The sequence below is a fragment of the Miscanthus floridulus genome, chromosome 8, assembly GCF_019320115.1.
Source record: "Miscanthus floridulus cultivar M001 chromosome 8, ASM1932011v1, whole genome shotgun sequence".
Lineage (NCBI taxonomy): Eukaryota > Viridiplantae > Streptophyta > Magnoliopsida > Poales > Poaceae > Miscanthus > Miscanthus floridulus.
The window spans coordinates 217,565,650-217,592,623 of NC_089587.1; the positions used below are offsets into that span (position 1 = coordinate 217,565,650).

General features: G+C 47.2%; 2 pseudogenes; both read right to left on the reverse strand.

Moving 5' to 3' along the window:
• Nucleotides 1-18,173: 18,173 nt before the first annotated feature.
• On the reverse strand, nt 18,174-20,041 carry LOC136470647 (uncharacterized; annotated as a pseudogene).
• Nucleotides 20,042-22,001: 1,960 nt separating this feature from the next.
• On the reverse strand, nt 22,002-24,891 carry LOC136474978 (nitrate reductase [NAD(P)H]-like; annotated as a pseudogene).
• Nucleotides 24,892-26,974: the final 2,083 nt, after the last annotated feature.

Below are 26,974 nucleotides of genomic sequence, written 5' to 3' on the forward strand. Positions count from 1 at the left end.
GGAATCATGACCTCAAGCCGTTCGGATCCTCCACAAGCAGGGGGATGAAGTGGTGGTCGTTGAAGAGGAGGACACCACCAGGGATGTCAGGAGGCTAGAGTCCACCCCTTCCATAGTGATGAAGTAGATCAAGGTTAGTATTGCATTGGCGATGTTTGTCTTTGGCGTTGGAGATTAGAGTTCTTCATAATCTCAGTGCTTTTGCAGGGCATAGCATGAACTACCATACACCGGCAGGAGCTGATCAAGAGGATGGAGCCCCTTGTCGAGGAGAATGCGAAGCTGAAGGAGGCGATGAAGCTGATGGAGAAGAACGTCTAGAGGGCCCAGCGTGAGCGGGATCTTGCTGAGTCCAACGCCAAGGACCTAGAGTACTAGAAGGACATCCTATATGAGCAGATGGCTACCGTCTTTGAGCAGCTAACGTGTCTTTCCGAGCAGCAGGAGCACAAATCCGAGCAGCTGAGAAATGTCTTTGAGCAGAGAAAAGGTATGGCGGATCAGCAAATTTGCTTTGCATTGCCGAACAGTCTTATTGTTGCTGATGACCGTTATGCTTGTGTCAGCACGAAATTTTGTCCCATGCTGAGGGCACACGAGTAAGCCGGAAGGGTTCGCTCGATGGAGCTAGAGATCCGCCTAGCTTCAACGCAGGGATTATCGATCCTACGCACTCCTCCCGAGACATGCCAGTCAATTTAACCCTGTAATTGACAAGGAGAGAAAGCTAATTAGTAATTTAAGGTAGAATGTGCTAGTGTTGCCAGACAGTCCTAGATGTGTGGCTCTGAGAGCCGATGTGGAAGGAGATCGACTAAATAGTCGATTCCAGCATACACATAAGAATAAATCAATTAAAGCACATGGAATCATGGAAGGTAAATCAGTTATCGTTCATGATGAATCTTGTTATTTAGACAAATATTAGTCAATGGCAATAGGATGTCAACAATAATCAGTTTATACTAAGTCAATGACTGCAAGTAACCAAATCCCTTTTTATATAAAAGAAGCAGCTCATCATCATTTAACCATTTATTAAAGATAAATCTAATGGATATATTAGATCTCATCTATCGTTATGACCAGTGGGGCATGAGGCAGAATCATATAGGCCGTAGAAACAGCGATAAATTCAACGACACTAACTTATTACTAATATCAGTGGGGCATGAGGCAGAATCATGTAGGCTATAATACATTAATAAGATCATGGGGCTAACATATCTTTCAACCTATCTATACTTTAACGGTCTCATGATGTGAACTGCATATGTAAAAGCTCGATATTGGCTAAAATAGCTGATTCAGGCATAGCGCACAGTTAAGGTCATGCCCTATTAGGAACAGATCTATCAAATAACAATCCCCACTCCACGGTGCTAACAGTGGGGTGTGAGGCAGAATCACACAGGCTATGATAACGGGCCATGGAACAGTTTTTGTTAGCCAATAGATCTATTCAAGACCAGACATGCCTTAACCGCACACTATGCACGATCAAGATTGACATAAAACAGCTGATAAAACATAACTCATCATTTAAGATGTAGATTAGATCAGTTTAGATTAACAAACGATGGGTTAAACAGGATATAAGGCCTATCTAGATCAATTCCAATCGGGCGAAGTGATATTGTTGTAATTAAATAAATAATGAAAGCTATAAGCAATATCGGTAACTTAATGAATCTATCTGAAGGATGCCACCCTTAGATAGAGCCGATAACTTGACCTTAATCTAGTTCAAGCAGTGGGGGTCGACCGGATCGATGCAGCCATACTTGAACTAAACAAGAGTCGATGACTAGCTTATACTAGAGTCACAGTGGAGGTTGACTAGATCAATGCAGCCGTACGAACAAAAGTATAAGCCATAATGATACTTACAGACAAGCCAGAGGTCGACCGGACCGATGCAGCCCTGCTCGCTGAAGAACTCGCCGAGATCTACTCTAATCCTACTCCTAAGGGGTGACCGGAGCCAAAAAAAAGTAAGAAACTTGTATTTGATTTATTATGTGTCCGATACAATGGCCGGGGGTTAATATTTATACCCTAGGCTAATGACGTACAAAACTTGCCTCAAAAGAAATATCTAAACAAAAGGAAATACTAAGAAACATGGACTCTGACTTTCCCTTCTGTAGAATCCTTGCTATTGAAGCTTTCTTGATCGACGCATCTTTGGTTCAATCGGCAAGAGTCCTGTGTAGACACACCTCGCATAGCATGTATATGAACATGATGCTGCTGGCCTTGTATACGCATATACATGATATGCGTTCTTGCTTTCCTTCACCGTTGATGTGCACTTGGATGTTACCATCACGTATACGTATATATCTCTTTATTTCTCCCTCTGGCAAATATAAACTTTCATGCAAGATCAAATTGACAATCTCTCTTGGATTTGCTTGCCTTGCTTTCACTCTATGTTCCTTCCTTATCTGATCTGCATGTTGCTGAAGTAAATAACCATAGATTTTTCTTCCCTCTTTCATCTTGCTTTTCCCTCACCTAGCCAAACCTGGAAACTCTTCTCCACAATAGCCTGGTAGTGTGTAGGTATGCATGTGCTTGAGCATATCTTCAATGGCCTACATCTTCATCACGTTGGCAACCAGTATCAAGAAGCTTTCCTTGTATATCCTTGTATGCGTGTATACATGCATCCTTAACAGATTAGTAACTATTAACCACTCCAAAACATGTGTACCATATACACGTATATAATTGGACCATCTTACTTGCTTGTACCCAGTCATACGTATGCCAATTTCCAATGATAATTAAATTGGTATGCTTTCTTTTTGGATATCAATATATTGCTCCTAGACCGATTCGTATTAGAGATAACCCATATAACATGATACATATGGAGTCCGGCTGGCTTCCTTTAATTTCCTTCACGTGTATGCAAATTAACTCATGCTCCCAGCTGCCTCTTATCCTCACATCAAGAGATCTTGGACATCATGCTTCTCTCAAAATATTTTAAAGATTATTCCTCGGTCGGTTCATAAATATACATCAATTAGGAGATCTTTCTTGCATTCGACATCATCGGCCGATCTCTTCCTTTGTAGGGAAAGCTTACCAATTTTTGGTGTAAACAGCTTGTAGAGCAAGACACGGAGCTCAATCAGTTGCATCAAGTCATTAGTCAACTCCAAGAGGAGGAGAAGAAGGCATCTAGGCAAGCGAAGAAGCTAGTCGAGGAGCTAAAAGGTGAGTTGTTCGTGGTCGGCGTTGTTGCTGAAGTAACTTCTTCGCTTGATGGATCTTCTCAGTGCTTACAGAATACCGTTAGAGGACCAAGGCGTAGTTCGACGTGCTGGAGCAGGAGGCCAGAACCTAGAGGGGGAAACTTGACGCCGTGGTTGTCGGAGTCAAGCCTAAGCTCAACTACGTCGGCATGGAGGTAGCTCCTTAGCCTGACGATAGGCCACCGTGTCTGGACACCATCATCGACAGATGCAATGCGGTGTAGGAGAACTTCAAGAGCTTCAACCGAGATGCCACTATCTCTGACATGACACACGCCCTACCGGTGGTCTGGTCCCACTACCCTACCATCGATCTTCAAGCAATAGGGGCCGGATTCGCTAGAGGGATGGGTGCGACAAAGCAGCAGCAGCTAGAAGATGAGGTGGAGGACACGGCGAAGAAGCTAGCCGGTGACATCGATCTATTTGGCGTGGTGGATAGAGAAGGCCAAACACAATGACCTACTCAGAGAGTAACCTATACGTAACTGCTAGAGAGGATGGTTAAACGCACGAGGGCGTAGACAAACATTTATGTATCTATATAAATGTTGTAAAGTGACATGTGCATGTTTATGTAGTTTGCCAGTTTTTCAGTGAAAAATAGATGTAGTGTTAACCCTAACGCAATTATACGTGGTATGAGTAGCGTCCGAGCAATTAGTTCATTGCTGGGCTCTTGGCCTTGGCTAGCCCGTATTCCATAACATTGAGCACGGAGCCTGTGCACGTGTAGGAAGAACAGGTGTGACCGAGGAACCACAACCGACCACCCATAACACAGAGCGCGGAGCCCGTAGCATGTGTATGGAGAGATCGGAGACTGGGTCTTCTCTAAAGAACACATAGGAGAACGTGTGCTGCTCGACAGTTGGCGAAATATCTTGGAGATATGGAGAAATGTGGCGCAACGTTTATGGAGATCATGTATTGGAGTTTGTTAAGGAGTAGCTTAGAGCTGGCGACCGCAAATAGAGATTAAACCACAATGGAGAAATAATGGAGACAAATTATGGCGATAAAAACTTCATTCATTATGGAGTGGAGAGTACATATCTGGAGTGTTTCAAGGATAGAAACATATAAGGTGCTCGATGTGCCATGAATTGGGGATATCGATTTCGTCCAAGGCACATAGCCAGTAAGACCCTGGTTAGGTAACCTCTTTGACCACGTAAGGTCATTCCTAGGGGGAGGAGAGCTTGTGCATCTCTTCGGTTTTCTATTTTCTATGGAGAACGAGATCGCCGACAGCAAATGAATGGCTTTTGATGTTGTGGTTGTAGTATCTTCGCAAGCCTTCTAGGTATTTGGCTGTGCGGATGCAAGTGACCAGGCGTTCTTTTTTGGCCCAATCGAAGTCCTCTGTCTGAACAGATGTGGCTTGCTCTTCATTATAATGTTCCACCCTAGGTGCTCGGAAGGCAATGTCCGTTGGAAGTATGGCTTCTGAGCCATAGACCAAAAAGTATGAAGACACACCGGTGCTGCGACTACCTTGAGTGCGCAGTCCCCAGACCACAGTTGGGAGCTCTTTGAGCCATCTGCCCGAATGCTTTTCCTCTTTTTGATATAGCCTCTTTTTGAGGGCATCAACGATCATGTCGTTCACCCGTTCGACCTAGCCGTTGGCTCTAGGATGGGCAACAGGGACGTATTTGATGGAGATGCATTGGTCTTCGCAGAAGTCCCAAAAATGATGACCAGTGAATGTAGTTTTGAGGTCAGTGATAATGCTATTTGGGAGATCGAATCTATGGATAATATCTTCGAAGAGCTCAACTGCCTTCTTTGTAGTAGCCGAAACAAGCGGTTTGTATTCGATCCACTTAGAAAACTAGTTAATGGCGATGTACATGTACCGAAAACCACCTGGCATAGGCTTGAAAGGCCCAATCATGTCCAGTCCTCAGCATGCAAAGGGCTAGGAAGCTAGGATGATCTACAGTTCTTGTGCCAGCATGTGTATTTGCTTGGTGGAAAATTGGCATCCTTCACAACATCGAACGAGGTCTTCTGCATCGGTGATGGCCGTAGGCCAGTAAAAACTAGCTCGAAAAGCTTTGGCGACCAAGTTTCTCTAGGCCATGTGATTGCCGCAGGAACCAGAGTAAATTTCAAGAAGTAGTTTCACTCCCTCTTCTTGGGCGATGCATTTCTGTAGTATCCCTTCCTTGGCACTTTTCCTCATCAAGTTCCCGTCTACCAGTACGTAATGCTTGCTTCAATGGATTAGACATTTAGTTTCAGTCTTGTCGGCGGGTACATCGGCGCTAGTGAGGTACTTGATGAACTATTCCCTCGAGTCGGTGGCTGGCGAAGGTACTATAAGTACCAACCGCTCGGTAGGGGGGATTTCTTGAACTTCCTTCTATTCCTTAATGGATGACTATCGACAGAATATCATCGGTAGTCCTCCAAGGGGTATCCCATAAAGGTAGATTGATTGGCAGAGAAGCGTGTGATCAAGAACAAGAAGGCAACAGAGACACACGAGTTAGACTGGTTTAGGCCATCAGTATGACGTAATACCCTACTTCTGTGGTCTGTTGGTTTGTATTAGCTATCGTATGATATTGCGTGCCTACAAATGTATGTATCTTTTCTACTAGGGGACCTCTACCTCTCCTTATATAGTCTAGAGGGGTAGGGTTACAAGGAAAGTATCATATTTGGTACTATACAATATCTTACGGTGCACGCCGAGCAGCGCCGTGCATGCCTTGATCTTGTGGGCTAGGCCACCTCTGATGGTGCGGCCCATGTCTTGTCTTGTCTTGTGGATACTGGGGGCCATACCCCCATAGCTAGTCCTTGAGCCTGACAGTAGGTGACGTAGTCACATGGTGCCAGGGTCAGAAAGTAGAAGACCGGCCAAGTAGGGAGCCAGTCCCCGGGCGTAGCCTCGAGATGAGAAAAGTGCACATTCACCGTAAGGTGAAGTGTGCCCACTTAGTCCCCGAGCCTGCTGGAAGATGAAGAATGAATCTTGTAGCAGGGTCAAAAAAAAGAAGTCTGAAAGCTTGCCAACATCGTCTGACATGCGCGTATCAAGACCCCAGACGTGCTGCCCAAGATCAGCACCCTGATCCGAACAGCATGGAGCAGCTTGATAGCACACCGATGAGACGTAGCAAGATCTGACCACCAAGGGAGTCCCCGGCATAGGTGGTGATGTTCGAGCACTGAGGAGTCCCTGACGTAGGCAGTGATGTCAGAGCACCGAGGAGTCCCCGACGTAGCTGGCGATGTCGGAGCACTGAGGAGTCCCCGGCGTAGGCGGCGATGTCCGAGCACCGAGGAGTCCCCAACGTAGCTGGTGATGTTCGAGCAGCGAGGAGTCTCTGGCGTAGCTGGCGATGTCCGCGCACCGAGGAGTCCCTAGCATACGCTGCGATGTCCGAGCACCGAGGAGTCCTCGACGTAGGTGGCGATGTCCGAGCACCGAGGAGTCCCCGGTGTAGCTGGCGATGTCCGAGCAGCGAGGAGTTCCCAACATAGCTGGCGATGTCCGTGAACCAAGGAGTCCCCGGTGTAGCTGGTGATGTCCGAACATCGAGGAGTTCTCGACGTAGCTGGCGATGTCCGAGCACCAAGGAGTCCTCGGCACCGCTAGCGACGTCCAAGCACCGAGGAGTCCCCGGCATAGCTGGCGATGTCTGCAAGGTGAAGTGCGGTGAAGTATGCCCACTTAGTCCTCGAGCGCGAAGAATCTGAGGGCCAAGGAGTAACCGACATAGCTGGCGATGAAGCACGAGCGACGAACAGTCTGGTCAACTGGTCGGCGGTAAAGTGAACATTGAGTAGAAGCGACCAGCGAACAGTCTGATCAACTGGTCGGCGACGCAGTCTATGGACCTAGCGGTCCTACCAGTTGATCGGTGGACAAGCCCGAGCACCAGGTTGTCCGATGATCCTGTAATACAAATATGTAGAACGGGTAGTACATGATGTATAAATATATGAACTCTAGAGAAAAATCAGCAATGGCGATGAAATAGCGTAAGTAGCTCGGTGATTAGTTGGTGTGAAGATATTTTTAATATAAACCGCCCGAACAGTTAGTGTGTAGCTGAATCTCCAGCCCTAGCTAGCCTATTAACCATAACACGGAGCACGAAGCCCGTGCACGTGTAGGAGGAACAGGCATCGCTAAGAAGTCGCTGCCGACCACCCATAACGCAAAGGGCAGACGCTCGTGCACGTGTAGGGAGGGAGCCAGAGATAGGGCCATCTCTAGAGGCGTCCGAGCATCAATATGACTGTTCGGGGGTTCAAAAAATCGTTTAGAGAGCAAACATGGAGAAAATAGGTCAGAGAAACATCATGGCGATTAACGAAGATTGGAGAATATTTAGAAAAATATTAAAGCGTGACTTAGCTTTAGACAGAATGTCTGGTCGGCGTGGCAGCAGGCGGCAAATGGTGTTATCTGGTCAGCGAGAGGATGGACGTCTCCAACCTGGTCGACGAATCTACCCCTCAGTGCATGTTGGTAAGCGGCGACGACATTGGTGAACCCAAAGGGTAGGGCCGTAACCCCTGGACTTTCCTGAGTAGCCTCCGATAGATTTGGATCAGAGGGTGGTTGGCGCTAAACTAGAGTGTCCAGAGCCGATTCGGCGATGGAGAGGCAATCGACAAGCTTCAGACCGACCCGATCGATGGATGCGATCAGATCATCATTGTTGATCTGCCTCCTCTAGTAGCGAGGAAGCGAGCGATGAGTTGTCGATGAAGGCTGAAGGGTCGAGATGGCGACTAGAGGTGGGGTGAATAGTCGTTACTAAAACTTAATCGCGTCGGCTAACCGAAACAAGTGCGAAATTAAAACTATCGGTCTAGCCAAGACTACACCCCTCTATCTATGTTCTCTAGCATCTTGCAAAGATCCTAATTTAGCAACAAAGGTGATGGGCTAACTAGAGCTCACCTAACCAATTTTAGGAGCAAGGTCACACAAACCTATGCCACTAGTATTTCAAGCAATGAGAGAGCTCCTACACATGCTAGTAAGTAAAAGCACAAGGCCAACTAAGCTCATTAGCAATGCTCAATAACAAGGCAACCAATGCCAAATTATAGAGTTCAAATACTTAGCTACACAACCTAAGCAAAGTGTCTAACAAGGTTACACAAACCAAATTAGCCACGCAAGGGAGCTACTTCTATGCTACACAAGCAAGAAGGTAACTATTGAGCTACACAAGCTAACTAATCACAAGAGCAACTACACAAGCACAATGTATATAAAAGTAATCACAAGCTTGTGTAAGGGGATTGCAAACCAACAAGAAGAATAAGGTTGACATAGTGATTTTCTCCTGAGGTTCACGTGCTTGCCAACACGCTACGTCCCCGTTGTGTCGACCGCTCACTTGGTGGTTCGACGGCTAATTGGCATCACCCGCCAAGCCCGCATGTCGGGCACCGCAAAAGCCTACCCTAAAAGTAAGGTTAGCTCAATGACACGCTCAACTAGAGTTGCTCTTTGCGGCTCCTGCGGGGTGAGCACAATGCTCCTCACAAAAGCTCTTCTCCGAAGCACCGCACAAGCTTCTTGCGGGCTTCGACGGAGACCACCACCAAGCCATCTAGGAGGTGGCAACCTCCAAGAGTAACAAGCACCACCGGCTTGCAACTCGATCACCTAGTGCCACTCGATGTAATCTCATAATGCAACACACTAGAATCACACTCACTCGCAATCGATTCGCACTCTTGCAAGCACAAGTGAGTTAGAGGGCATCCAAGCACTCCTACACAAGCCACATAGGCGTGAGGGTGCTAAGCAACCAGCCCAAGGCCAGCCACACACTCCTTTTATAGCCCCAAGGGCTAAAATAGCCATTACCCCTTCACTGGGCAAAGCGCGTACTGACCGGACGCGCAGGTCATAATGACCGGACGCTGAAACCCAGTGTCCGGTCACTTACAGAGAGGTTCTAGCGATGTTTTTCAGCAACCGAACGCATCCGGTCATCACTGACTAGACTCTTCCAGCATCCGGTCGCTTCTGGACATGCTAAAAACACTGACCGGACGCTGTGACCGGACTCGCAGGTGCTGACCGGACGCTGGACCCTAGCGTCCGATCGTTTTTTGCCCCAGCATCCGGTCACAGACCTTTCAGCGCTAAATCGGCTATAACTCTTAGTTCCGAACTCCGATTTCGATGATCTTGGACATTTTAGAAAGCTTACTCAAAGGGCTACACATCCCACATGCATACTTGATCCAAATCACAATGGATCAAAATAGTATTCCAATCCAAGGACCATTCTATAGTTGATTCACGATAACTCTAACTTATTCTCCTATGCAAATGTGCCAACACCACCAAGTGTGCACCACCATGTGTATGTGTGTTAGCTTTTCACAAACGTTTTCCAAAGGATTAGCCACTCAACTTGCCATGCCACTCGATCCTAGCGATGATGCAAAGTTAGATCACTCGAGTAGCACTAGATGACTGATATGCAAACAAGTTTACCCCTCTTGATAGTACGGCCATCTATCCTAAACCTGGTCATCAACTTGTCTACACACGTATGACCGGTGAAATGAAATGCCCTAGGTTATACCTTTGCCTTGCGCATTTCATTCCATCTCCTCCAATGTCGATGCAACACATGCACCAACATGATCAACAATGATATGATCCACTTCATATCATCACGTGATCATATTGGTTCATCGATCTTGAATTCACTTGCTTTTCACTATTGCCTTCGTCCATCGGCGTCAAGTCTTGCTCAAGCTTCACCGCCACGCGGTCCATCGCTCCAAAGCCTCCGACTTGCCCTTCACGCTTGCAACCGGTCCATCAAGCCAAGTCTTGTCTTGATCTTCTCCACCTTGATCACATGACTCAATGTCATGTCTCATGTGCAATAAGCTCCTTCATCATCACATGTGTGAGCTTTGCAACATCTCCAAACCATTTTCACCTTCACGCATATGTTGCTCACACACATATACTTGTGGACTAATCATCTATGTATCTCATATAAACACAATTAGTCCACCTAGGGTTGTCACTCAATTACCAAAACCACATAAGGACCTTTCAAAGGTGACCTCAGAGGTGGTTCTAAGATTGGATCTGTAGTCGCAGGTATGGGGGTGATCGGTGCATAATCAATCTGCACCGGCTCGATGAGCTCTCTGACTCCATCAGCGTTGATGACCCACGAGATGGATCCAACCATGAAGATCTAGTCGGGCTATAGGAGGGACGAAGAGCCTATGAAAAAAGCCATCTTGTTCGACAAGGAAACAACATGCAGGCCCCCTACCTAGCGCGCCAACTGTCGACAGAATATCGTCGGCAGTCCTCCATGGGGTATCCCATGAAGGTAGATTGATCAACAGAGAAGCATGTGATCAAGAACAAGAAGGCAATAGAGACACACGAGTTAGATAGGTTTAGGCCATCAGTACGACGTAATACCCTACTCTTGTGGTCTGTTGGTTTGTATTAGCTATCGTATGATATTGCATGCCTACAGATGTATGTATCTTTTTCGCTAGGGGACCCCTACCTCTTCTTATATAGTCTATAGGGGTAGGGTTATAAGAAAAGTATCATATTTGGTACTATACAATATCTTGCGGTGCACGTCGAGTAGTGCCATGCATGCCTTGATCTTATGGGCTGGGCCACCTCTGATGGTGCGGCCCATGTCTTGTCTTGTGGATACCGGGGGCCATACCCCCACAATGATGCAAATAGGTCTTGAACAAAGACCCTAGGTGGAATCACAACGCGAGAAGAGCCTATCTTAGATAGGTGGTCGGCGAGCTGATTTTGATCTCGTACCACATGGTGGTACTCGATACCGTAGAACTTCCCTTTGAGTTTCCTAATTTCGGCACAGTATGCGTCCATCTTCTCATTGGAACAGGACCAATCTTTGTTGATGACCAGCGTAGAGTCTCCGTATAGCATGAGGCATTTGACGCCGAGCTCAACGGCTATACAGAATCCATGGAGACATGCTTCATACTTTGCGACGTTGTTGGAGGCTAGAAAATGAATTCAGAGAACATATCGGAGCTTGTCTTTGGTCGGCATAATGAATAGAATGCCAGCACCAGCACCATTGATGTTGAGGGCACCATCGAAGTACATCACCTAGTGCTCGAGGCAAGTAGCCAGGATGGGCTCTTAAATCTTAGTCCACTCAGTGATGAAGTCAGCGAGCGCCTATGACTTGATGGTAGGCCTACTTCTGAATTCAATGGAGTAAGTGTCGAGCTCGATAGCCACTTGATGATGTGGTCGTTGGCCTCTTTGTTGCAACGGATGTCCCCCAAAGGGAACTCGGTGACCACGACGATCTTGTAATACTCAAAGTAATGGCAGAGCATGCGTGACATGATCAGAATAGCGTATAGCAGTTTCTGAACTTGAGGATAACGAGTTTTGGACTCATTAAGAACCTCACTGATGAAGTAGACCGGATGTTGTACCTTATAGGCGTGTTCAGCTTCCTCACGCTCGACGATGATAGCTGTGCTAACGACGCGAGAAGTGGCGGCGATGTAGATCAGTAGGGTTTCATCTGGTCGAGGCGCCGTCATGATCGAAGGCTTCGTTAGAAACAACTTGAGTTGCTCAAAAGCTGTATCTGCCTCCTCTAACTAGGAGAAGCGCTCGGAGGCCTTGAGTAGTTTGAAGAATGGTAGACCCTTTTCATTGAGGCATGATATAAAGCGACTGAGGGTGGCCATGCACCCTATAAGCTTTTGTATATCCTTTACGCAAGTTGGCTATTTCATGTTGGTGATGGCGGAGACCTTGTCGGTGTTGGGTTCGATGCCATGGGCGCTGACGATGTAGCCCAGGAGTATACCAGATGGAACTCCAAAGATGCACTTTGAAGGGTTCAACTTCCATCTGTATCATTTCAAGTTAGCGAAAGTTTCTTCGAGGTTGGCAATGAGATTGTCGACGGTCTTGGACTTGATGACCACATCGTCGATGTAAGCTTCGATGTTGTGGCCTATCTATTGATCGAGGCACATCTGGATGGCCCTTTGGTAGGTCACCCTGATGTTCTTGAGTTCAAAGGACATGGTGGTATAGCAATACACACCAAAAGACGTGATGAACGACGTTTTGATCTGGTCGTCGTCTTTCAAGATTATATGGTGATAGCCAGAGTAACAGTCGAGGAAGGAGAGCAGTTCGCAGCCGGTGGTGGAGTCTACAACCTCATCTATCTGAGCCAGACCGAAGGGGTCTTTAGGGCAGTGTTTGTTGAGATCAGTGTAATAAACGCACATTCTCCATTCTTTTTTCTTTTTTTGAACAAGAACATGTTTTGCTAACCACTTAGGATGATACACTTCTTTAATAAATCCGGTAGCTAGTAGCCGTTTTATTTCAACCCTAATAGGCTCCTTCTTGTCTGGCATGAATCATCGGAGTTTCTGCTTGATCGGTTTGGCAGTCGGTGAGACATTCAAGGAGTGCTCGATCTTCTCCCACGGTACCCCTAGCATGTCTATAGGTTTTCAAGCAAACATGTTGGCATTGGCACGTAGGAAGGAGACAAGCGCGCTTCCTATTTGGGGTCGAGGTGAGCCCCAATCTTCACGGTCTTGGTGGGGTCGTCGAGGCTGAGGCCGACCTCCTTTGTTTCCTTAGACTTGGCGGAGGATGAGGAGGCTCTAGCACTAGGATCTCTAGGTCATCGATGGGCATCGTCTTGGTGTCATTGACCATGCTGGCCATCTGGATGGAGAGGTCGGTGGCTTCGACGAGGGAGAGACTCTATGTCTCTCAGGCATAGGCGATGGAGAGGTTGGCCCACAGAGCCTGAACTCCTACAGGCGAAGGCATCTTTAATACTAGATAGGCATAGTGCGGTATGGCCATGAACTTGGCTAGAGTAGGCTGACCAAATATGGCATGGTAGGTGGTGTAGAAGTTGGCGATGTAGAAGTTGATGTGCTCGACGCGGTAGTTGCTAGCCGTGTTGAACTATACTAGAAGGGTGATCTCTCTAAGTAGTTTGGATGCCTTGCCAGGTACCACGCCCTAGAAGGAGGAGTCGAAGGGTGTGAGGTCTCCTATCCTAAGGCCTAGCTCCTTTAGGGCTCCGATGAAGTGGAGGTTTAGAGTGCTTTCGCCATCGACGAGTACTTTCCTGATGGTTGCATCAAGAACCAAGGAGAAATGCCCTATGTAAGGGATGTCCACCCACTGGTTGGCCCTGCTGAAGGTGATGGGGACCTTAGACCAGGGGTGATAGCTAGGGTTGGAGACGACGTCTTCCACATTAACGGCGAGCACCCGGCGGGCGGTGAGCTTCCGATCTCTTCTGCTCTCGGCGGCGGTGAGGCCCCTGAATATGGTGGCGACCACTTTGTTGTGATCCTAGAAGGTGTTGTTGTTGTCTCCAGGTGGTCGACGGCCTCTGGCTCCATCATTGTTGTCGTCGTCTGGCTTTTTAGCCTGTAACTCCTTAGCCAAATCGAGGCAGTCCTTCATCTTGTGCTTGCTGTTCTTATGGAGAGGGCACGGTCCTTCGAGGATCTTCTTATATTGTTTATCGTAGTTGCACTTGGCGCGAGGTTCATCAACGGTGGCGATGATGTGGTCTAGTCGGTGGCGGTGATATTGACTAGATTTGGATCCTTCTGGCCAATCACGACCACTGTCCCGATGGTGACTACTGTCGTCGTAGCAGTGGCCACTGTGGCGTCGGTCATCAGGTCGCTTGTCGTAGCGGTGAGTTGGGTGATGAGTGCCCGTATCCTCGTTGAAGCATACTTTAGCCTCTTTGGTGTTGGCATACTAGTCGACGGTCGTAATCATCTCACTAATCCCTTTTGGTGACTTGTGATTGAACTTGGAGCAGTGGTCGCGGTGATGGAGTCCTAGGACAAAGGTGGTGATGACCTCAGCTTCCATGATATTAGGAATAGAATTCCTCATCTCGAAAAAGTGTCTGATGTAGCTATAGAGGAGCTTAGATGGCTTTTGGTAGATGCGGTTCAGATCATGTTTGGTGTCCGGCCAAGTACACGTAGCCGTGTAGTTGTCGGTGAAGACCTTCTTCAGCTCTTCCCAGGATCTGATGGAGTCTGGGACAAGGCTTGTGAACCAGTTCATCACAGTTGGCATGAGCATGATGGGAAGATAATTTGCCATGATGCTTGTATCTCCTCTGGCGGCATGCACAGGAGTGGCATAAGCTTACAACCATTATGTGGGGTTCATCCATCCCTCATAGGGCTCGACCCCAGTGATTTTGAAACCACAGGGCCACTAGAGTGTTCGGAGTGCCCTTGTGAATGCTTGAGGCCCTTTGGGATCATCGCCATCATGATCTGCGGTGTTGCCGACGTTGAGTGGCTGGAGGGCTGAGTCTGGATTACCGAACTCTTGCTCATATTCTTGACGGCGGCGTACTTCTTCTTCATGGCGAGAGAAATGATGCACGTCAATTTAACATCGTGCATCTCGAAGATTGTTGATGTGCACTCAGACGTCTTCGTCGACTTCCTGGTCATGTTGGCGAGGGTAGTCGATGTGGTTGCCCCTAGCTCCCCCTAAAGAGGTTGTCCATCATCGTGGTGCTAGTCAGCGAAGCAACTTTGGCTGGGGTAGTGATTAGATCTTAGCATGGTGGATCGGCGAATCGAGCTTATCGAGTAGGAAGGTCTCTGATCCTGGCGGATCTCATTGACCTGGCAGTGCGCCGCTTTAAGCATGGCGGTGACCTTGGTGACTTCTGGCGTTTGTGGAAGTCGGGCGAGCTCATTGGCAGCCATGGCCAAGTTGGTGCTTGGGGTCTTATAGATGTCGTGGCCGCTACCATGGACAAATTCGTCATCGAGGTTGCATTGGAGTGGGTGTGGCCTCCCTTGCGAGTCGAGCTGATCGTTGCGAGCAGCCTCGGCTAGCACAAGGGCAGCCTCATTTGCTCAGTGCTGCGCACGGTTGACGTTCCTATTGACATGAGCGGCGCAATCCTCCTCAGTTTCCGCATCCCATGGGGGGCTATCGATGCTGACATTGAAAATTCCGCCTCCACGGAAGGGTGGGAGAGGAGGTTGTACGGCGGTGATTTCGGCAACAGTCTCCATAGAGCCCTAGGACTCAGAGTCTGTATTTTCCTCTAGGATGGTTTGGAGGGATGCTTTAGGGCATCGGCCGATGTGTAGCATGTTGACTGTTGGCAAGAGCTAGTCGGCGATCTGGTCAGTGAGGGGATAGATATCTCCTTCCTGGTCGATGAATTTGCCCCTTAGGGAGCCTTGATAGGTGGCGGCGACGTTGGTGAGCCCAAAGGATAGGGCCATAACCCCTGGAGTTTCCAAAATCAACCTCCGATAGATCTAGCTCGAAGGGTGGTCGGCGCTGGACCAGAGTGGTCATATTCTATTATGCGATGGAGAGGCAATCGATGAGCTTCTAGCCAACCTAATCGATGGACGCAATCAGATCGTCGTTGTTGATTTGCCTCCTCGGGTAGCGGGGGAGCAGGCGACAAATTGTCAGTGAAGATGACCTCAGAGGCGGTTCCGCAATCGGATCTACAGTCATAGGTGTTGGGGTGATCTGTGCAGAATCGATCTGCATCGGCTCGATGACCTCTCCGTCTCCGTCAGTATTGATGACCCAGGAGATCAATCCGACCATGAAGATCTGGCCAGGCTATGGGAGGGATGAAGAGCTTGCAAAATGTACCATCTTGTTCGACATAGAAACAGCACGCAGATCCCTACCTGGCGCACCAACTGTCGATAGAATATCATCGGTAGTTCTCCGAGGGGTATCCCACGAAGGTAGATCGATCGGCAGAGGTGCACATAATCGAGAACAAGAAGGCAACAGAGACACAATAGTTAGACAGGTTCGGGCCATCAGCACGACATAATACCCTACTCCTATGGTCTATTAGATTGTATTGGCTATCGTATAATATTGCATGTGTTTTGAGGAGTCCCTGTCCGCCTTATATAATCTTAGGGGCAGGGTTACAAGTCGGTTAGATCTAGAAGATAATCAAAAAGTAATAACAGATTACAGAAATCATAGGATCAGACGCATCCTAACAGATCTCATAGTATCTTTAGGATATCTTTCTGGTGTCTTGCGGGGTGCACCGAGTAGCGCCATGCTCCGCAAGGCTTTGTCTCATGGGCTGGACCGCCCATGGGAGCACAGCCCATGTAGTCTGCCATGGGTATCCAGGGTCATACCCCAACAGCATCCCTCCTTCTGATTGATAAATTTTGCTTTCCATATATTGATCATCTTTGATTACCATGTCCTCAGTGTTCTGTTGCTTGGTGATCAATGCTACCATTTGATGTTTCCTTTCTCTTCTTTCTTTTTGGCTTCACCGGAGAGCCTACAAAACATTATTAGTTCACATAAATAAGAATTTTTGCATTTGGATTCAAATTCTATTTGTATGTATTGAAATTCTATTTGTATGTCCTGAAATTTTTTACCTACACCGTCTATGTCATTTGTTTTCTTCCTTTTCTTCTTTTCTACTTCCACCATCTTCTTCTTTATTTCTTCTATATGTGTCTTCATTCTGACAGGGTTAGGTGGCCTTCCCTTTCTCTAAATTCTTTCTAGATCATCTATTTTAGTCTATGGATCTCCAGTTTCTACTGCTATAGTTTCTCCTTCTTCATTTCCTTGCTGGTCATTTTGTGCTTTACCTGTTTGCTGAGCAGATAACATTCTATCTAAATTGATTTCCATCTTATCGAATTCTGCCATAAGGTATTCCATGGCTTCCTCATTTTTTGATCCTTTTGAATTCAGTATTATTGACTTCCTGGATAATATGTTGAATCTCAACAATGAGCTTGTTGCAACTGTTTCTTCTTGTCTTTCAACATGTACCTTCATATCCTTTTTTCTCCACCTGTCTAGGAAGTATTTGTCTAGAATTGTGTTGATTTCCTTTTCAATGACTATTTTCAGGATATAAGAGCAGAGTATCCCATCTTTGCTGAATTTTGCACATATGCAGGTAAATTCTTCTTCGCCTTCTGTTAGGTCAGTGTTTACTGTATATTTGTTGAACCTATGAACCTCCTGAATCTAGTTACTTTTTTTGCCACACCTAAAATGTTTTCCCATCTTTGGTTTCCCTGTAGTTCAGCCTTGATGTTGCCTTCAGTTATAGCTAAAACTTTTTGAATATATTTCTGTTGTATAGCTGTTGTACCTGCTGCTCTATTCTGTAGCTGAATATAAATTCATTTGCCTTTTCTGCTTGCTATAGTTGTCCTCTAGTCTTTCTGCTCGATTTATGGTATCAACAATCTGATTGCACTCTTTCAGAAAGCTAATGATACTATAGGTTGGCCCTACATTGTCTTTGAACCTAGCATTTGTTGCCTCACTCCTAGATGTGGTCTGTACGAAAGGGAAGACATTATTTTTGTAGTAGACCGGAATAAAACTTTTCCTCATTTCCCACATTTTAGAAAAGTAGTAATTCCCTTGAAGGTTTCTTTCCTCAATCATTATCTTCTAAAGTCACTCAAATTCTTCCACTGTTAGACTATTGTTCACTATATCTTCGAAGTCTTCATATAGTCCTTCGTTTGCTGCAAAGACCTTGACATTCTTATTGTAACATTTGGTCTTTATGTGGAACAAGCAATTTCTGTGCTTTGTGTTTATGAAGACTTGCTCTATTGCGGATTTCATCGCCATGTCTTGGTCTGTGATGATCGTTTGAGGGTGTTTTCCTCTTATTGCTTCAAGGAAAGTTTGAAATACCCACTTAAAAGTGTCCACTATCTCATCATGCAAGAAAGCACATCCGAAAAGGCAACTTTGCCCATGTCTTGTGATTCCAACAAATGGTGCAAAAGGTAAGTTGTATCGGTTGGTCATATATGTCGTGTCAAAACTTACACATTCTCCATAATCTGCATAATATTTCATAGAAGAACAGTCTGTCCAGAATAAGTTTCTCACTCTCTTGTCCTCATCTAAATCAAACTTGTAAAAGAAAGACGGATCCTCATTTTGTTTCTTTCTGAAATAATCTAGTACTTGTATCATATCTGATCCTTTAACTTCTTTGTTCAGCTTTGTCCTATAGTTACTAATATCTTTTTTTATCGGTAGAGCTGTAAGCCCCCCTCTCAGATACGATAGAATAGAAACCATCTTTCTAGTCGAGATATTGTTATCATTCAAAGTCTTGATAAGTCCTTTTTCCATTTCTGTTATATACTTGTGACCAGAAAATAGCTGATCCCTGTCTCCAGGGCATAGCTCATGATTATGCTCCAAATCAAGAGTTTTAATCTTCCAAACACCTCCTCCTTCTTTCACCATCATAACACAAGGACAATTTGACTTCTACTGAACATTTATTTTCCTTCTCCTTACCAGTTTCTTTCTAACATCCTTGTCTATTTTAGCTTCTTCTTGCTCTAAAGACTTTGATTCCTTTTTTTCCTCGACGATTGCATTTCATTGTCACTTTGACTACCTCATTATTTCTCTTCTTACTTTGAGTTCTTGTCGTATGTGTTATGGCAACTAGAAATCTGGCTAGGAACACATAGAAGTTGAAGAAATGGTGAGCATCATCCCTAGTCTTAAATTCCATCGATAGCTGTGGGGTGTACTTGTTGTTGATTGGTGCATTGTTGCCTTCAGATGCTGCAACCTGCTCATTTTTTATGAATTGTTCAATCTCTTCCTCCGTCAGTTCCTGGCTACCATTTACATGCTCATTATCATCTGTTATAGCTGATGTAATATCTGAACTTGTTGGTTTCGTTGCTATGATCCTCAAGTCATTTTCTCCCATTGTTGGTTGATCATCTTGATTTTTATGCTGCACCTGTAAATATATTAGCAGCAGTCTTAGTTTCTGAGTAATGTCATTTATAATACAAATATTTTTTTTTTCAGTGTGGACTGAAATAGTTGAAGAGATTATTTTTTATGTACCTAATCAATGTCCATGTTATTGAATACATCAGGTTGCCAATGGTATTGTTGAATTTCATATCTATCATCATTAGCTATGCTTGTCGTTGCTCCATCATCATCAGCGACGATTGTCATTTCTCCAACCTGTTTTTATAAAGATAAGTTTTACTTTGATGCTAGTACATATTTGTATTGGTTATAAATGTAATCAAATTGGCTTAGCTGTCTGTATCTACCTCATACGACATTCTTGACTTTGATATTGACCAGTCAGTTTGTGGTCCAAAGATTCCATCTAGATCTTCAAGGCTCATATTCTGTTTTATTTGTTTGACAATGAGAATGGTTACCATTTATAATATAACACAACTAGTTTGACAAGCATATATAATATAGTTTTACCTCATTCCTGTCATTTCCAAGTATCATCTTTGTTAATAATCCTTGCATATCTTCATATTGTTGATTTGCTGCACAGTTTATAATGAAGCATTGAAATTACAGTTCTGTTATGCTGAATTTACATTGCACATATGTGTGTAATTTGCATATATCTGAATTGTATTTTTTGTATACTGGTATTTATAAATTTTACCTGCGTATTTCTATCAGTCTGATTATCCTCCTAAGAGTTCATCATCTGTTCTAGCATAAGTTCAGTGTAGGCTCCCTGCATTAAAATATATTTTAGTCCAAAAACAACATTTTTATCTTGGCTTTCCTAGGAGTAAGCAATGATTTTGCTCACCTTTATGTATTTGTAGAAACGGTCAGTGGAACAATTTGTACCTCCAAATACTTGATATGGAGCTGACTGCACTGCCTTCATTGCTTCTGTACCATGTGAGTTCATTGATGTTGGATAATCATCAACTCTGCTTGTTGTCATATACATACTATTATGCTTCATAAAAAAAAGAGCACCTGAGTACTTATTTTGCTTTTTATCATATCTTCTTAATTCTTCATTGCATCTATGAAATGTGTTTTTTACCTCAAGTAATTGATCAAACTGGACCGATGCTTGTATCAAATGCATTAGGGAACCAAATGAATGCTGCAACAAAATGTGCAATTTATTTTTTGATATTCTGTATTTTTGTTTCCTGAGTTTCTTAATTTATGAATCTGTAATTCTGATTCTTGAATTTGGTTGCAGCAAATACTAGCAGTCTTGGATTACATCTTCATGAGAAAGTCGGTGTGCTTACCTTGGCTGTTGAGGTTAGTGGTTCCCCTTCAATCTGTTGGTTGCTTGCCCCTTTCCTCTGCTCTGCTTGCCCCCATGCAGAGGAGATCTTCATCTTTGATCTGCTGGTTGTTTTCTTCTTTCCTCTGCTCTGCGTGGGGGATCTGATCTGAATTGCACGCAGAGCAGTGCTCTGATTGCCCCCACGCAGAGATCTGATCTCCACGCAGGGCAGAGGCTTCCCTCTATTTGCTCTGCTTGTTTCCCAAGTATATCGATTGTTGTTTTTAAGCTTATGTGCTGGCACATTTAAAGTGGGCCTATCTATTTTCTTAGTTATTGGGCTCTGGGCTAACTTACTCTTTACTTGGACAGAAGACAGCCACAAAAAACATGGACATAAGACAACAACAAAAGACAAAAATAACAGAATCGTGGGCCTTGTTTGTCTAATGGAATTTGTGTGTTACATTCTCCTAAAACACACGTTTTTTCCCGTGTTTCAATTCATATGTTTCTTAGGCATCCAACAACCATGTGCTAGGTAGTCCAAAAACACATGGTTTTTTCTGTGTTGGAATCTGTGTGTTTTACATGCAGCCAACAACCATGTATTGGCTTATGCTAAAATACACGTTCGTAGAGTAGACAGACTCGTACAAAAAAAAAACTATATAGCCCACAATTTCCAATCTAGGGAGAGCTCTTGCGGTGACTCAGGAGTCAGGAGTGGCTGGGAAGCGGCCCACCGTCACCATGCCATACATCAGCCAGAAAAGGAGACTTTTCTCTGTGTGCCATTATAAAAGATCGTAATCCTCTGTGTGCCTTTAAAAAAATTCAACGGTCTTCAGCGCCACTACTCCAATTTTTTCGTGTCATCCATGCCACTCCCGTCAGTTTGGGCTCTAACGCCGTTAAACTGCAGGTGTGAAAAGACGAAAATGCCCTTAAGTTCAAATATGTTATTATTTTTTTTGAGCATCTTAACGACTTCAAATGAAAAAACTCAAAACTAGAAAGTTGTAGATCTCGTCGAGATCTATAATTTTCATATAAATTTTTTTTCATTTAATTTCGCAAAAAAAATAATATGATTTTTCTAAGATATATTAATCATATCAAATCATATTTTTTTTACAAAATTAAATGAAAAAAAAATTATATGAAAATTATAGATCTCGACGAGATCTACAACTTTCTAGTTTTGAGTTTTTTCATTTGAAGTCGTTAAGATGCTAAAAAAAAATTAATAACATATTTGAACTTAAGGGCATTTTCGTCTTTTCACACCTGCAGTTTAACGGCGTTAGAGCCCAAACTGACGGAAGTGACATGGATGACACGAAAAAGTTGGAGTAGTGGCGCTGAAGACCGCTGAATTTTTTCAGGGGCACACAGGAGATTACGATCTTTTATAATGACACACAGGGAAAAGTCTCCCAGAAAAGAGGTGGTGCAGGCGTCCCGCTGGCTTGGTAGAACAGGAGAGGAGGCATCACAGCACATCCCAGTGATGGCCGTGCACACCGCCGCAATGTTGGTGAGCCTGTAGGAGAGCGAATCTCACCAAGCCCTTGTTTAGTTCAACAAAATTCCCAACTTTGACACTATGCAAAAGGAAGATTCCCCGTCACATCAAACTTGCGGTACATGTATGGAGTACTAAATGTTGACGAAATTAAAAACTAATTGCACAATTTGGTTGTACTTTGCGAGACGAACGTTTTGAGCCTAATTAATCAACAATTGGACAATTATTACCAAATACAAACGAAATGCTACAGTGCGCTGCAGTGCTACAGTCCATCCGGCGGCGCCAACTCCGGCAGCAACTAAACGCGCCCCAAGCAATTGCAATGGCCTTGGGGTCATTATTGCGCTGTAGGACCAATACATCTCATGACAAGACGGCCATGGCACCAGCAAGTATGAACATCCATGGCCAACTACAAACTACTTCAACTCGCTATTTACATCGACGCGTTACTAGGGTTCAAGACGCAGTATTTCTATGTACAGTTGCACCTTGCACGACATCCGTCAGCTCAGGAGACAAGGCAAGCCTTGTCGAGGTCGTACCCCATCTTCTCCAGTCCCGGGCGCACCGTGCACTCGATCATCGCCGGCGGCCCGCACACGAGCGCAAGCGTCTCGCTGTCTCCCAGAGGCAGGTGCTCCCTCATGACCTGCTCGTCCACTCTCCCCACGCCGTACGCCCACCCGTCCTCCGGTCGCGCTACCTTGCTCACCACGTACCACACCTTGAGCCGCGCCGGGTGCGCGGCAGCCCAGCGGTCGATCTCCTCCCGCAGGAGCATGTCGTCCTCCGTCCGGTTCGCGTACACGAGGTGCATCTCCGTGTCGTCGTCGGGCTGGTCGTCCCTCAGCACGGCCTGGATCACCTGGTACATCGGCGTGATGCCTGTCCCGCCGGCGACCATGGCAAGCCTGCGCGCGAACCGGCGCACGCCGTTCACCACGAAGACGCCGCGTCCGGCGTACTCGATGTGCCCAATGGGGCCCTTGAGCGTCAGGGAGTCCAGGTACTGCGACATGAGCCCGCCGTTGGGGTACTTGGGGACCTCGTCGACGGGGCTCGTGGGCGTGTACGCGCGCATGCAGAGCTTGCCGTCTATCGACGCGCACACGTACACGTGCCTGCCGACGGGAAGGGCGAGCTTCTGGTCCGGCGAGGGCAGCGCGAACCGGAAGAGGCGCACGTTGTAGGATAGGCTCTTCTTGTCAACGAGCCGGCACCTGACCATCTCCCGTGGGTTAGAGAGCGCGACGGTCGACACCGGCAGCGCTGCCCGCGCGGCTGCAGCAGGGGCCTCGTCGATGGCCCTGAGGTCGGCGTGGCTGTTCTGTGGGGAGTAGTCGCTGCCGGTGACGACGAGCTCGCCGACGCGGTACATCTCGAGGAGGCCGCGGGCTTTGTCCGAGTGGATGGCGTCGAACTCCTCGGTGCAGTCGGTGCCGGCGTTGATGAGGATTCGCATGAGGCGGCGGCGCAACAGAAGCCCAAAACGTTGTTTCTTGACTGGGCTTTTACATGGAGAGAGCCCGAGCTCAAACTAAATTCGGATTCCTCCTCCTAAATTCGGAGTATATACGCATAGGAAATACGAAAAGATTCACATGAGGCGGCGGCGCGGCGTCGGCACGGGTGATGCAAGATGGGATGATGAAATGCTGCGTTGTTTGACTCACCGGAGTAGGCATATCCCTTGATCGTATACGGCCGCTGCGTCGTCAGGGCGTTGATGGGCAGCACCTCGTCGTGTCCCGGCGTGGTGATCACCGAGTTGATGTTCAGCTCGTTTATCATGCACTCCGGCTTGTACCACCACGCTGCACGAAACCATCCAAAAAAAAACACATTTAGCCCTTGCGCTCGTTGGCGACCAGAAGAAACAATCGATGAGCAAGGCATACATACCTTCGGCATTGGCGAGCTCGGCGTCGACGTGGGACGGCAGCACACGGTTGTCCCGGTAGTGGTAGTAGCTCTCGGACTCATTGGACGCGACGATGATCCGCTTGAGCCACTTGACCATGCGGCCGCCGATGAAGCCCGGCACGATGACGCTCACGGGGAAGCCGTGGTCGGGCGCCAGCGGCTCCCCGTTCTGCATGTACGCGAGGATGACGTCGCGCGCGGGGTCCATGGCCACCCCGCGCCGCAGGCTGGTGCCGTACTTGCATCCGCCGCCCCCCGGCAGGTCCTCGGCGCCCTCGAAGCACACGTTGGCGGCGCCGTCCGCGGCGCCCATGACGCCGCACCGGCGCAGCACGTCGCGGAGCCGCGCGCCTCGCCACACGGACGTGGACATGGCCCCGGGGCCCCAGTTGAAGCCGACGGACGTGGTCTGGCGCACCATGTTCTGCTCCTTGCGCCGGTTGCCCGCGCACACCAGCGTCACGGGGAGCTCCACGGCCTCGAACTCCGTGACCAGCTGCTCCATGGTGAGCTAGGCGGGGCGCCTCACGAGCCCCGTCACCTCCACGGTCCAGGTCGACCAGTCCGCCATGGGCACGGGCCCGTGGTTGCGCATGTAGTGGAGCGGCGCCGGGGTGATGAACCCGTGCGCCATCAGCCGCGGCACCGGAGGCTCCGAGTTGAAGGGGTGCTTGCCCGTGAGCCGGACCAGCGCCGGGTGGCGCCGCACCCACGCGTCCGAGGTGGCCTCGTCGCGCGGGTCGTGGACGGGCGGCTCCACCTCGAGGCGCGGTCGGTACAGCGACCGCCAGTCCAGGGGAATGTTTTCTTCGTCCTCGGAGTCGGAGTCGGAGCCGGTGTGGCGCTTGCCTCCTGGGCCGCCGGAGCGGAACACGTCGAAGCTCTTGGGAGGCGCATTGCCCGGCCACGGGTGGGGAGCCAGGTGCCGATCAACAGAGGCCGCCATTCTCGTCGCGGGCACTCCAACCGGCACGAGTTGCGGAGACGGTTGTTTTGACCAGAGCTCGAGGCTAATTGGAAGCGCAGAGTGGCATCTGGTCTTGGAACTTGGAAGCTGGGGAGGTGGTGGTCCGGGTTTATATAGGGACGGACGGCAGAGCACGGCAGGAGGATCCTACTTCACTACTGCATGGCACCTCCCCTGATGCGTATCAGCATATGCAATGTGCGGAAATGCACACAGTGGGCGGCACATGTATACAAAAATCACGAGAGTGTTTTTTTAATTCAAAATCACGAGAGAGAGTGTTGGCGTCACCACACGCGCAGGGGGTCTGGAAACAGAAAACATGGTGCGTTGGGCTGGTGTTCTACTGGATTTTCGGGTGTTTCTTTTCCATGCTCCAAGCGGCGGCGTCACTTGCATGGCCGACTGGCTGCGGTACCTCCCTGCACGATATTTTAGCTTTCCCGAGTAGATAGCGACGGCTAATTTCAAGTCGCAATCGCATAGCGCTAGCTGGACTATTCAGAGCTCTATTTCTTTTTTTTTCTGAAACAAGTAGGCGACTCACGACTGTTCGGAATTTCAGACTGTTGTTTCGGTACGGGTTGGTTGGGCTTCTCATCAGAGTTCTAATTAATTGGACACGTTACAGATGTGCAACCCTTCGGTAAATGCCGTGACCGTGTTGTTCTGAAAGGTCACTAGGACAAACTACTTTTGATGCGAATGCAAATCGAAGTGTTTCTTGACACCAACCCCTGCATCACCTTTAGGTGCACAGCACACGACAAGAAAGGGGAGACGGACGGCATGCGTTCGATCGAGTGCGGCAGCTGCAACCATCCCCGAATGCTGCTCGCCTGAGAGATGACCTTCCCGGGTGAATCCTGGGGAGCTCCTGGACTGGATAGTGGACACCGTGGTGCGTGCACGAGCCCCACCGCTCGGCGCCTGGGAGGCCCTGCCTGTCCACGCTATAGCTCCCGTCGCTTCTTTCCTGCTTCCTTCGGTTCGCCGATTAGTTTTTGAAGATCTGCTGGCGCATTCGAGAAATCCATGGTGGGGGCTTAAGTAAAACGGCAAGAATCGACCGGCCGGCCATGGTTCAGTTCGTTTCGGCTGTATTGGTTTATAAGTCATGGCTGAAAGTACTGCTGGCCGATGTGCAAGAGAAAAATACTGTTTAAGCCATAGATTATAAGCCAGATCGAACAATCCAGCCGAAATGAACAGGTTGATTGTCTATGCTGGAGTTCGTAGTCAAGTGCCATTTTTGGTTGCTCTGTTTTTTTTACATCTAGCTCAGGTCTTATTTAGATGCGTATGTATTCATCTCAATCTACATGTGTTAAAGTAGATTGGAGTGGAATTAAACTAAGTTTCATTCCAATCCAACACACGTGGATTAAAGTAGATACGTATACATCTAAACAAGACCTAGACCTCAGGTGGCACAGATACTTGTTACCTACAGATGCAACTCATACATGCACGTGTATTATCGTCCTAGTCTAGGGGGTTTGTACTCTCTATACACTACATAGCAAACTAAGTTGTTCAAAAAATAGTTCTATCTCTGTCTAAAAGTTTAAGTTTTTTTTCTTGAATACGCAAAAGGCTTGCGCATCTTTTCATTAAGATAAAGAAAATTTCTGAAATTATAACGACGAGCCAAGTCCATGGTGCACTAGGGCGGGGAATTGTTTTACAATCAGCGCTGCTCTCCGTAGCAGAAAATGGAACTAAGGCGATTACTCACAAAATAAGCTACCTGTCCCATATGCGCTACACGGGTCAGTCGCGCTGGCTGACGCGCCGCCTCGCCCTGCCTCCATGGCCTCCCTCAGGAAAAGCTGTCGCATTACTTCAGCGTGAGAGGAGTTTAGCTGGTCCACGAAGACGCTGTCCTACGTGTTCTTAGCTGCCGTGAAAGGCATCGTCCGCACATCCAGCATCCTCATCCGCTTCATTAATTCACCACGCTTGGCCGTCGGCACGCGGGACAGAGCTGGCCTAGGCGGCTATTAGCTTGCTCCTGATCGGCAGGGACGGCTTGTCCTCTGCCGCCGCCGGCTGGAACATAAGCAGCGGCGAGGTCGCCACGCTTGCTCCTGAAAATTTAGGTTATTTTAATTTTGTTGTAAGTTAAACCTCTTTGTCACTG